This window comes from Lutjanus erythropterus, chromosome 11 (genome assembly GCF_056507025.1).
Source record: "Lutjanus erythropterus isolate fLutEry1 chromosome 11, fLutEry1.hap2, whole genome shotgun sequence".
Taxonomy (NCBI): Eukaryota; Metazoa; Chordata; class Actinopteri; order Lutjaniformes; family Lutjanidae; genus Lutjanus; species Lutjanus erythropterus.
The window spans coordinates 1,023,252-1,037,722 of record NC_139327.1 but is presented as its reverse complement, the minus strand read 5'-3'; positions in this window follow the sequence as shown (position 1 = coordinate 1,037,722).

The window sequence follows — 14,471 nt, the reverse complement described above, 5'->3', positions numbered from 1 at the left end:
TATGTCCCGGGGCAAAGCTTTTGTCGACATCTGTGGTAAGCAATTCAAATCTGCTGAAGCACCTAACAACTACACACGCTACCACAAAGCTAGTGGCGAAAAATCCCAACAACTTCTTTTTAAAGTAACGGAAATAGATACTTTCCCTGGTAACTAGTTACTTTTACTATAGAGTAATTCAGTTACTAACTCAGTTACTTTTTGGAAGAAGTAGTGAGTAACTATAACTAATTACTTTTTTAAAGTAACGTGCCCAACACTGCCAGTGAGATCCGACACAGGGGGAAACGTACACAAAGCCCTGAATCTCCCTGTGATGGAGAAAGCAGAGGCTGGTGGACATCTCATCTTGATCTGCAGACCATGGACTATGGAGGACATTAAACAGACATTAAACCCACCTCCCATCACCATCAGATTGAGGTGTAAAGGTTGTTGCTGAACTGACTGTGTTTTGACATTTCACAAATGGTGAAACAGACATGTAACATGGGACTCAGGCAAATTAAGCCTGATAAAAGGACACGCTGTGCATGCTGAAGACTCCTCAAAGAGAGAGAGAAAAAGAGAGAAAGATCTAAACATGGCAGCATTGACTATGTTCCAAGGACGTTCCGTGGAGGTCTGCGTAGAGCTGATCCAGATGTTTGTTTCCATTGTGGCAAAAGAGGACATTGAGCCAAAAACTACCCAAAGACTGATCCAACTCAAAAGATGACTGACTCGGGGTGGCAGCTCAGGAGTGGAGGAATCAGCATCTTTAACTTTGACCTCACTGACGCACGATGAGAGACAACCTACACATCAAACTGGTGATCACACACACACACACACACACACACACACACACAGACAGAGAGATAAATGATGTGATAGCTCAATTAGAAGAGAAGGAGGAAACAGCAAATACACAAACAATAGACGTGCACTAAATATTTAGCTGATACAAACATGCCAACTCACACACATCCCTTGTACATGGCAAAGATGTAACATTCCTTGTTGATTCTGATACAACACACTCAACACACTGTTATTTAATCCGACACTTTTCCAACATCTCCAAAGGTCAGCAGAAGATACAGGAAATTTATAAGGGCATCAGGTGACACACATCTGGAGAAATACACAACTCTATTATCATGTACTGATAATGTCACAGGCGAATTTAAACAATTGTTTTTGCGGTTGAATTGTTGTTGTTGTTGTTGATATAATGTGTATTTTGAGTATTTGTCTTATTTTCACACCAGAGGGGATTATTGTTACTCAATGAAGTGAACTGGGTCTCTCTGACAATTATATATATATGTTTATATATATAAATATATATTTATTTGTGACATATAGCCCTGACACACTGCCTTATGTGTATGAATGGAAGCTCTGCACATCAGCTGTGACTCCTGTAACTACTGTATCGCTGACAACGCATACACACTCACACACAACACAGAGACAGATTACATGAAATCACATGCACTGCACACACGAAGGGAAAGATGCAGAGTTTGAAAAATGATGGTTCAGAGAAGGTCGCCTGAGAGAAAAAGCTAATGTTAAGTTGAATGTTTTGGAACAAACACATATGTGCTGTCTCAGTAACTACCAAAATTGACAAAACCAAAGCCGAGTGATGAATTGTCACCATATTTCTCCTTCAGTGATTCAGATTCCAACTTTCTGTTTGATGGTCTTGGTTCATATCCACACGTGTCGCTTGCCAAATACAGAAAAAGAAAGATGGCAAGATTTGGATCTGTGGGTAAGAAAATGTGTCAATGCAGAATCATGGAAATCAACATCTGACCCTAATGTTCAATATAATCCTGTTTTGAAGGTTTATCGACAAAAATTTACCTGTGTTGTCCACACATTCAGATCTGTTCAACTGATACCAGACACACAACACACATTTGCCTATTTGCGTAAAACATGTGACGTCACAAACACCCCAGCCTTTCAGAAGATCCCTAAAACTCTGTGGGCCCCAAGGCAAACATGATATTGGTCTAATCAGAGGCATGTAACCAATTGTGATCACACCAAAATCTAATTAAAGGCCCTGTCAACCATAATATCCACTCTGACGGTATTACACCAGTCTTTATCACTTGATTAAAGGCAGGTGGAATCATTCCCACAAAACAAAACAAAAAATCTGGTATGAAATTCAAAACAAAGTTTGAGCTAATGAAATCTGTCACCAGGAAGTGCATGATTACAATGTTGATGATCAAATGATTTGTGTTCCAACTCAAGCTCAGTGTGAAAAAGACACATTTGAAACATTTGGATGAAGAAGGTCACAAAGCTAGCTCGTCAAAACTGCAGTTTGTCCAACAACAAGTGACATTTTTGGGTCATGTGATGACATGTGAGGGCAAATCCCTCTCCCAAAAAAGAGTAAAAGCATTTTAAAACATTTTCAAACCCAATCATAAAGAAACAAGTTATGCCTTTTGTGTTCCTGTTGCAGGCCCTTCATTCCCACTGGTGTTTTCACTGGTGTCCTCGAGGCCCCCCTGAGTGCAATCGCACCAGGGTGAGGCCTAGAAGCACATAGTAAAGTGACATGGACTGCTGATGCAGGATAAACATTTGTTGACTTAAAACTTGTCCTTCGGAAGACTCTGACGACTCTAACTCTTGGATTACCAGATCCAAACCGACCTTTTGCTCAGACTGTAGACAAAGAGTGTTGAGTGTTACTCCAGGACCACGGAGACAGACAGAGACCTGTAGCCTACATTTCAGCTAAACTTGACGCTTTAGCTACAGGAATTCCTACTTTTTAAGGTGACTGTAAACTAACTCTGCTCATTCCATATGTTGTTTCATTGATTTTGCTTTAGCAGAAAACATCTTATCTTTCAGCAGCAAGATTGCTCCTTTATAACACTGTTCTATTTGAAATCCCTGATATCACTGTGAAGAGATACAATGTCCTTAACCCTGCAACTCTTTTCCCCACAGAAGGTGATGGAGGAGAACACAACTATGTTGTTACAATAACTGAAGATTGTTCCCCAAGACCAGATTTGCAAGAAACACCATCGCAAAATCCAGATTTTGAACTGTTTGTTGATGGCTCAGCATCATGCAACCCTGACACAGGAAAAAATAAATCAAGTTGGTTTTGCTGTGGTAACCAGGGGTGGAAGTAACTAATTACAAATACTCAAATTACTGCAATTAAGTAGTTTTTTGGGGGGTAATTGTAATTTTATGAGCAGATTTTCAAGTCTGTAATTTTACATGTACTTAAGTATTGATTTCACCATGTAATCTACTTAGTTACTTTCAAAATCACAGTTGAGTACTGAGTACAATTTGAATTAATATCCAAAGCTTTCATCTGCATTTTTGAGGCCAATCAGGTGATCTGATCACGGACGAGCCAATGAAAAGACATAGAACTGAAAAACAAAACAAAATGGTGTGGCAGCAACTGTTAAGGGTGTTAATGATTAATCATTAGTCAATTAATTGACATTTAGAATTTACACAATTAGAAATGTATTCATTGATGTTTAATCAATAGTTTTGGTAGTAACTGAACCTCATTTTCCTCATTCCTCATTTCATTTTTTTCTGCAGAGCCATTTGTTGAATAAGGAAACTTAAACTTTGACTTAAAAAGAGAAAAAAAAGAAAATAAGAAAAAAAATAGGAAATAAATTGTGTTATGTATCTTTACTAATAATCTTATATTATTAATAATTAATCAGTTGTAAATATTGGTTCCAGAAAATACACAAAATTTGCAACCCTAGTTTGGAGAGGTGACAGTGACATCAACAGTTGAAAGTAACTAATACTCTAGTAGTTTTTCAGACAAATACTTTGTACTTTTACTGAAGTATTTTTCTAACGCCAGTACTTTTACTTGTAATTGAGTAATGTTTTAGCAATGTAACAGTACTTGTACTTGAATACAGATTTCTAGTACCCTTTCCACATGATACAGTCAATGCCAAATCACTTCCTGCTTCATAGCATTTGGCAAACCTATAGCACATCACACTCTTGTTTTACAACTGCTGGATGCTGTTCTGCTCCCAAAACAGGTTGCTGTGTGTAAATGTCATGCTCACACTAACAATGACCACGTTTCACAGAAGAACACCAGCAGCAGCCAAGGCCGCAGCAAGCCCAGAATTAACTATGTCTGAATTCTTTCCATATGATGACCCTCAAACACCCTCCACTCCTACAGCTGTTTTATCTAACATTTACCACCAGGTAAAGGAAGTGCTACCAGCTCCAGCCACAGGACCTCTTCATGACCTGCAGCCTGGTGACTGGGTAGTGGTGAGAGACCTGAGGTGGAAGACTTGATGCTCTAAGTGGTGGACGGGTCCATTCCAGGTGCTGCTGACCACACAGACGACAGTAAAGTTTACTGAAAGAGTCACCTGAATCCATGCCAGCCACTGCAAAAGGGTCCCACTATGACAGAACAGGTCATCACATCGTGAGGACGAGAAGACGAGGTAAGAGTATTGGCATACTGTCCAACGAGAACTTCCACAGCTCCAACTAAGTGGCGTGCTGAGTGAACCTCAATGTCACCATAATGGGATCAGAGATGGAACTCCAACAACAGCCATGGCATGCATTCAGACAAGCTGGATGGTGTGGCCTGCGAGGTTCAGTGTGTGCTTTCTTTTTGTGAGTTCATTCCCTACAGTTGAAAAAAAAACTGTTTTCCATCAGATGACACAGTTAAGAACTCCTGATTGGCTCCCACCATGCAATGCTGAAAGCATTCCTGATCCTGTTGACAATCTGGATTTTGACATTTATGTGTTCATATTAGGGGTGCAACGCATCAAAAAACAGATCGTATCACGGTTTTGAGTCACGGATCGGATCATTTTTCGGATCAGCAAAAAAGAAAAAAGTGGTGGGATTAGGGTTAAATTATTTTAAAAATGCACTTGTCTTTGATCTTTGTCTGTCTATAAATATCACCATAGTTATCCAATGTAATAATAATGATAATAGTAATGATAATAAAAACTTCAAACCTATACTGTGCTGTACTATGTATATACTATACATATATTAGATCATTATATACTGTACAGTATAATATGGACTTGCACCGATTAATCTGCAATGCTCGGAATCGGGCCGGTTTTCACGTGACCGGCCCTGACCGGTGACCGGCCGGTCAGCGTCACAGATCCGGTTCTGTGCCCGTCATTGTCACACACGTGTTCTGCACGATGGTCACGTCATGCGCGCAGCAGACAAACTGACCCTGACGTCAACACAGCGCTGATAACAGCTACACACTCAGACACACGTCTGCTTGAAGATGGTGTCAGAGACAGATTCCAAGAACAGGATAAAGAAAAGACAGACAGTCTACAACGAGACAGAGCAGCTGACAATGTCGCAAAACAGCCGTAAACTCTCTCGCACTTCAGGCTAATGCTAGCAAGCTAGCAGCAGACTGCTGTTCACAGAAGGACAGTTCAAATCTCACCTCCTGTTCTGGCTGAAGAATAAACAACCTGTGTTGATGCGTCTCCTCAGACATTTTCTCATCCAGACTCGTTTAACTTCTGTTTGTTTTTCTCACGGCAAAGTTTTACTTTAAACTGTTGCACCGCGTTAGTCTCCGGCTTGTTTACATCCGCTTCCACAAAAGATCACGTGAAATCGCGTCCCACGAAATCCCGCGAGATGATCTCGCGAGATCACGTTCACCCAATTCATAATCTTAATATAAAATTATGATTAGGCCTGGTTGTAATCTGGATGATTTTGGAGAAAGTATTAAATGAATATTTAATAGTCAGTGTCTTATTATGAACATATTTACAAGAAAAGTTGCAAAAATGTTTGTGAATGCTGTAAATTACAGTTCTTAGAAAGACTGAAAATCGGAACCGGCCAAAATCGGAATCGGTAGGTCAGACCCCCCAAAAATTGGAAATCGGAATCGGCTAAGAAAGTTGAAATCGGTGCAAGTCTAGTATAATACACAACTACGCTCTGTAGTCTGGCTCAATGTCCCACCTACAGCACAGCACATCTGATTGGTTAGAAGTCATGGTAAATCAATCATCACCAGTGAGTAGAGAGGAGCTGTGTAGAAGTTAAGACAGCTGATATCACCAAAGTTTCAATGAACATCACAGTTTTATGATCCGTTTCTTTGGTGATAGCATAGTTACATCAGTGAAAAAAAGTTACGGTCTTGATTTCACTCAAGGCGATGTGACGGCATTTAAATCAGTCACTCTTGGCAGAGATGCGCTGCACACAGCAGCATCTGTCCTGTCTTTTCACTACAACTCTGCATTGAGATTTCAGTTATTATAACTTATACAAAAGTAACAGTGACAGTAAAACTATGATGCTCACATGTAGTCCGCGGATCACATGCGTGCCGAACTGTAGAGGGTGATCCGTACGGGACACGGGTCAACTGCGACCCATTGCACCCCTAGTTAATATATATGTAACTTTCCTACCTAAGTTGCTTGCATTTGTTATATTGAATTCTCCCATCTGCAACAACAGCATCTTGCTTTTTCTAGGGGTAGTATTTTATGGAGTAATGTTTTAAAATCATAATTGACATAACATTGCAGATGTTTCTTCACTCTCTTATACTTTCCTATTATGTTACCATATGTAAGGATTATTATTTGCAGTGAAGGTGTGATCTTTTATAGTCTTTTATAATTTTCTTTTACATGTGATCACATATGATCAAAAGGGGGGATTGTAGTGGGAAAATAATACACTGAACTGGTCACTGTTGTTCCTCATAGTTATTTCTCATGTTCTGCCAGGCACTAACTGGTTACTCGTCCAACACACAGTTGTTCTCTCTTTGGAAGAAGAGCTTCTGATAACACGATCACATCCCGACTCTCCCGATAAGCACTTCAGGTCCATCCTGACCCAACCTCCTTCATCTCCTAACCCTGTAAAACAGATTTACATTCTTGACTCGTTACCAGTTCCTTTTACACTTTGTGTGTGACTGTGTACTGATCCTTTGCAGAGCTCTTATTAAAACACCACAAAGACAATCTTGGTCATGGGGTCATGGTCTTAATTTTCAGATTTTACACCACACCATCTTACAGTATTCCCACCCTCTGATCAGCAGGACAGTGCTGGATACCTTCTTTCATGTGCCCAAAATAAATTGGAGGAGGCAACCAAAACCACAGGGACCAAATGGTCAACTATCCATTGAGTAAGTAATATATATGTCTTCATGCATGTAATATCTGTGCCTAGAATTGCCTGACAGATGTGCATTTACCAGCACAGACTTGCGGCCCATCATGTGGTGCTGGAGTGGGCTGTCAGAGGAGAATGTCTTGGTTGTGGTAACAGAAGAGTGCTGCCAAGCTGGATCATCACTGCTATCAGAAGCAAGTACCCATTACCCACTGGCACTTACAGCAGGTTCAAGGAGGCAGATGACATGTTCAGAACACACCTACCGATGAATTGTACTCTTGACTGCACTGCTGAGCAGTCTACAAACTGTTCCAGTCTTTAAAAACACTAGCAGAGCCTACATAAATCCTGCACACTGTAAATACGACTTACACGCCATTTACATTTCAAAGACAAATATTGTAGTCTTGACACCACTACATTTCCGTTACTTTTAGTCTAAGCATAGCTTTGAAGTCAGCTGTTGCTGTTTCTTCTTTTCTAAAATACGATTGGCCACATGCTGTGATCCTTACAGAGGAAACCAATTACAGTACCTGCTCTCAACTGGGATTGATGTAAAAGCAGAAGCACGTCATCCAGGCATGCTCTGTAACAAGCACAAGCAAGCTCTCCCTCTTTCATTCAAACAAACTCGGTAATGGTGACGGCAAAATTAAATCTCAAGATGTTATTAACATTAGAAAAAGAGAAATAATTTTAGGTAGGCTTTTAATGTTGGATTGTTTTATTTGGGTGAAAAAAACATATAATTAATGTATATACTCCCTCTAGGGGCCAGAAAGAAATCAGTTATTTAACAGACTTGGGGAACTCCTTACAGTTGGTTTCAATCTAATTTTCTATACTTTTATTTAAATACAGTTATGTCAGAAAATGACAATAGCTGTCCTTTTTATTTTTGACTGTATTTCTATGCTGAAGTTTTTATAGGTATTTCTGTAGGTGTTTCATCGTGGTTCTACAAGCAAGTCAGTGCATCATTAGGCGGTTACAAAGTTTCTGTAAATTCACAGTGAAAACAATACAACAATGTGTTTATTAGAAATGTACTTTGTAATCTGTACTTTTGAATACTTGAGTATTTTTAAAAGCGTGTACTTCTGAATACTTAAATATTTTTAAAAACAAGTACTCTCGTACTTTAAATTAAATTTTGACTGAGCAACTTTCACTTGTAGTTGACTAATATTTGACCAGGAATATCTATGCTTTGACTCATGTACTGCGGTTGAGTACTTTGTCCACCACTGCATATACAGTGCTAAACAAATTTATTAGACCACCTGTTATAAAAACAAGAAAACATAAATATTTTAGAAGTCTTTCAAAAACTTGTTTAAAATGAAAAATGTTATTGTTTTGTATTTGGCAAATAACAAACTGAAACAACTAAATAGTCCCTTTCCACACATAATAATCAAAAAATGTCATATTTTGTATGGCCTCCTTTGGCCTTGATAACAGCGTGCATTCTTGTTGGCATTGTTTTTATGTAGTTTTCAACAGTCTCTTTTGTTATTGAGTTCCAAATAGTTTCTAGTAGAGTTGGGTGATATGCTAAAATTTTCCAAACTATCATCATCAGCTCATCCATCAGCGATTGGCGATACCATTGTTCCCCCACCCACTTTCTCCTGTCCTTTCGAGTCTCAGCTGGGAGATGTGCGCAAGTGGCAAATTCACAATGTTACGCATGCTGCGTACGTTCACTGCGTCCAGTGGACAAAATAAACTTACAAAGTATCTACAAATTACATGTTTTCACACTTATTTTCCATTTTAAATAGAGAAATACAACCATTCACCTTCTGAATTTCTGTAATTTCTGAAGTTTCTCTCTTTTACCGAACTAATACAAGCTTAATTGGCTTGTTTACGCCTCGGAAAACACACTTTGTTCAAACTTACAGAAAAACATGTAAAACTCACCAAAACCGTCTTTGTTAGTCTAGCCACTCTTCCAACAATTACCAACTTGGGTTTGGTCAAAATAAATCCTCACTTTACCGTGGGGAAAGAGTTTAAAGAGTCTGACTCTGCAGGCTGTTTTCTTGTCACTCGTCACCCAGCTCAGCACATTCATGGTCAGCTGAGTGGATGTGTACTGTGCCACTGGATGAGAGCGTGGTGTAGAGCAGAGGCTGTCACTCTGCAGACTATTACATTAGCAAAATAAAATGACAAATATCACCCTAAAAATCTGGCAGAAAAAGCAATCTGCGATGGATTCAGCCCATCGTCGATAGACGATATAGTCGTCCAATTGCCCAATCCTAGTTTCTAGCTGTTCCCACAGTCTTGCTTTAGATGAAAATTTTGTGCAATCCATCTTTACTAATCCTACTAAATCCCAAATTTATTCAATAGGATTGAAATCCGGACTGTGACTTGGCCAGTCCATCAGTTCCAGTACTTCAGATTCCTTTTTCTTGGTCAAATAGTCATTGTCTTGTTGGTAATATGAACCCACGACCAATCAGATTCAGTCCAGAAGGGATTCCATGATGCACCAAGATGCTGTGGTAGACGTTCTTGTTCATGATACAGTCGATTTTCAAATTTATATGAAATGCAGCCTCTTCTCAGCATACTTCAGCATAGAAGAATGGAACACCTACAGAGATCCTGTGTTGATGCCAGTTTAAAAACCCCAGTTTTTGCTACACCCAGATAAAAAAAAAATTATATGTTCAAGTTGTTCAAAACAAATGGTAAAACTATAAATACAGAGAGTGTGATTTTGCTCGGTGGGTGTAAAACTTGTGGCAGTGTTAGTAATATTACTGTACTGTAGTATTATTACTCCTCACTGCAATGGACATTTTTTTACTTGGCGTTGTACAAAACAGGTGTTATTGAATGAAAAACATGAGTCTAAAAAATGCATACCAGTGTGCTTGAAATGAGGCGTCTGCTTCAAGTTCTGAAGGAGGGTCTTGTCCATGACAATGGCCTTGAGAGCCCAAAAAGCAGGTGAATCTGTTTTGAGCCACCTCTTTCTTTTCTGCTGTTCCTCTGTCAAACGCGGGTGATAACATGTTTACTCCACACTATTCGCCTCCCATTGATGCATGTCGCAAATATGATGTAGCAGAGACTTCGACTGACACACACATTCCTGCAGAAATGAGAACACAAAAACATTTATAAGTGAAACATTTATGCTTCAAGAACAAACATTAATTGAAAGACATCTTAAATGTAGAGTATACACTGGGGACAGCTGAATAGAAATTAGGTTTAACCTTTTGGATTATACCAGAGTGAAAACCGGTGAATACCATTCTTATCGTGTTACCTAAAAATTATTATTCTTTTAAAATTTGCAACATTGTCTCAGGTCAATTATTGTGTATTACGCTTACTAGATAATGTCATTATTACCTCCTCATCACTTTTACATGACCAGTACAGGTGGCGGTTAATTGCTTTCAGCCATGCTTGGAGATCTTTGTTGTCCCTCTTATTTGATGCAGCAACAAGCTTTTTCTTTACACCTGAGAAAAACAAAAGTAACAGATCATCATCATCATGAAAGAAAAAAGAAAATATGAACAAGTATCTACCCTTATACATTAAACAAATAAACTAAACACATTTTACTTAATCTATTTGACATGCTAGGAGTCAAATTTGTGGTGGAGGTTGGTGTACGTCTCTGTCATTATCTTTCAGATTGATGGTGATCTGTCAGTAGTCACACCTAAATCCACGCCCCTTTAGAGTAGGTGTTTCAACCCCCCCCCCCCCCCACCCCCCGATGCCCCATTGCCTCCATAGCCACAGAACTTAATGCTTTTGTAACTGTAATTGTGTGTAGTAAATGCAAATGTAGACATAACAATAGTTACAATAGCTAAATATAGGAAAGCATAAATTATTGTTTACACCTCACACACTTTGGAAACCTTATCATACTGATAACTACATACTCATATCAATTATATTGTATACAAATATATGACCTTTTTTCTTTAATTTCAGGCCGTCAAGTGATGGGCACAGAGCAATGAACCAACCTGAAGTTTCTGGTCCGGCTGAGGAAAAATCTGTCACAAACTGACACAACCCGCTAATCCCTACCCGACTCATAGCTCACACAGCACACCAAGTCCTGTTACTTTTTGACACACCTCCTAAATAACATACACATTAAACACTCTATGAACTTTGATAATCATATATTGTAAAATTGTATATATTGTAAAATCTCCCTGTGTTGTGAATGTTTGTTTGAAAAAAAATACCCCTCTATTGTGATTGGCTGTCATGAAGAACATCTGTGCTGTGATTAGCTGTTGCAAAATCCCCCTTTATTCAGATTGGCTGTTTGAAAATGACCCTGTATTGTGATTGGATGTCATGAAAAACATCTGTGCTGTGATTGGCTATTGTAAAATCACCCTGTATTGTGATTGGCTGTTGAGAAATACCTCTTTATTCTGATTGGTTACTGGAAAATCCACCTGTATTGTGATTGGCTGTTGTAAAATCCCCCTGTATTGTGATTGGCTGTTGTAAAATCCCCCTGTAATGTGATTGGCTGTTGAAGAAGTACCTCTTTATTCTGATTGGTTGCTGGAAAATCCCCCTGTATTGTGATTGGCTGTTGCAAAATCCCCCTATATTCTGATTGGCCGTTGCAAAAACCCCTGCATTCTGATTGGTTGTTTGAAAATGACCCCGTATTGTGACTGGCTGTTGTGAAAAACATCTGTGCTGTGATTGGGTGTTGTAAAATCCCCCTGCATTGTGATTGGCTGTTGTAAAATTCCCCTGTATTCTGATTGGCTATTGGAGAATCCCACTGTGTTGTGATTGGCTGTTGTAAAATCCCACTGTAATGTGACTGGCTGTTGAGAAATACCTCTTTATTCTGATTGGTTGCTGGAAAATCCCCCTATATTGTGATTGGCTGTTGTAAAATCCCACTGTAATGTGAATGGCTGTTGAGAAATACCTCTTTATTCTGATTGGTTACTGGAAAATCCCCCTGTATTGTGATTGGCTGTTGTAAAATCCCCCTATGTTCTGATTGGCTATTGGAAAATCCCCCTGTATTGTGATTGGCTGTTGTAAAATCCCCCTGTAATGTGATTGGCTGTTGAGAAATACCTCTTTATTCGGATTGGTTGCTGGAAAATCCCCCTGCATTGTGATTGGTTGTTGCTAAAATCCCCCTATATTCTGATTGGTTGTTTGAAAATGACCCTGTATTGTGATTGGCTGTCATGAGAAACATCTGTGCTGTGATTGGCTGTTGTAAAATCCCCCTGCATTGTGATTGGCTGTTGTAAAATTCCCCTGTATTCTGATTGGCTATTGTAAAATCCCCCTGTATTCTGTATTCTCTCTCTCTCTCTCTCTCTCTCTCTCTCTCTCTCTCTATATATATATATATATATATATATATATATATATATATATATATATATATATATATATATTAAGATTATTTAGATTATTATTATAGTCCCGAGGTGGCAATGGGATCCTCAGGGATCATTGTTGGACCTTGCAAAGCCCAGCCAAGACTTGTGTGGACTGCTGCTAGGCCACCCCCTGGACCCAAACGAACTCGCTCCACAGGACATACAAGATGAGGGTGATCTGAGCCAATAAAGAGTAGGGGCTGAACTTTGTGGAAAATCTGGAGTGGTAAGTCATGCAAATGTTTGAATCTTTGCAGGACCTGAGCAGGATAGGACTGTGGTGCAAGGCCCAGTGTTTCAGCAGTGAAGGCATTCTGTACAATGAACTTCTTCTCTGCGTTTGATACAGTGGAAATGTTGAATGTAACTGTGGTACCAGCTAAGGTCTCAGTCCCTTGGCGGACCGTTTTCAGCATAAGGGACTCAGCCGCCACGTCAAGGCCAAGAAATCTGGCTGCAGTTGCTAGTAGCATAGTCCGCTCTGAACCATCATCCAGTATAGCATAGGTTTCAAGTTGTCTTCCTCTGTAGCTCAGCAAAACTCTTGACGACTTTCAGAAGGACTCGTGAGCTGCAGCTAGATTGAATAAGGCAAGAAGTACTGGGATTTCTCCGAGGTTGATTGACTTAATGGAGGACGCCGAGGTGTTTCCCTTTGCATTTTGGGCAAAGCTTCCTAAGGTCACAATTCGAGGCCTTGTGTTTGCGTGCACATCTCCAGCAACGCCCTTTCTCTTGGATCCACTTTTTGACAGCATCCTTTGATAACTGACGGAAATCTGGACAGACACTTAGGTGGTGGTCAGGGACATCACAGAAGGGGCACGTCTGCCCATGATGAGGAGCTGATTCACGTATAGGTTGCTGAGTTGGATCTTGAGAATGGCTAGTTCCATGAAGTACAGTGGCCACTGGATTGCTGGACTTTGGATAGCTGGACCTTACGAGTTTACGTTCTTCCATGTGCCCTTTCCGGCTGTCTCGTGTTTGTGTGGCCATGGCTTGGCACTCAGCTTCTTCTTCCAGCCAGTTAGAGAAATCAACCAGGTTGTAAGGAATGCCTGGTTTTGTAGCACGGGTGAATCTGGCAAAGTTAGCAACATGTTCAGAAGGAAGCTTTCCCAGAAGTTGCTGTACATGAGATGCACAAGGTAACTCTGCATCTCCTTCACCATTTTCAAGCGACTGGAGCATACCCACAAGAGCTCGGACTCTAATGGCAAAGTCACTGAAGCTTCTGGAATCGCCATGACGAACAGAGGGAAGGTTCTGGATGGCCATAATTTCTGTCAGTACTAGCTGCTGTGGCTGGCCATACCTCTGCTGTAGGGCTGACATAGCTCTGGTGTAAGGAAGAGGATGATGTGCATAGGCCAAAGCAAGGTGACAGGCTGTGTCCAGCTTCAAGTGATCCAATAATACATGATATTTGAACTGCTCGCTCTCATCATGAGGCAGGAGATTGGTAAGAGCCATCTTTAGCAGTGCAAACTGCCTGGGCTCATCTCGGGTGAAGTATGGGAAGGAGGGGGCTGCAACATGAGATACTCTGTTGGTCCTTGGGAGTTGCTGGGGTTGGTACTGAAGAACTGAATTAGAAGGGTTAATGGCGTCTACATTCTGGACATTCAGAGGAGGAGCAGCAGTGGGAGGACACAAGTAATGACCAGTCAATGTGGCCTGAGGCCGTAAGGAAGGAGGTCGATCTGCAGCAACTGAAGATGATTGGTGGTAGTACAATGGTGCATGAGGCTGCCTGTAAGGAAGTGCGGGAGGATTCCCAGCAGTTTGGGGGTGCATATAAGGAACTTGTGCATA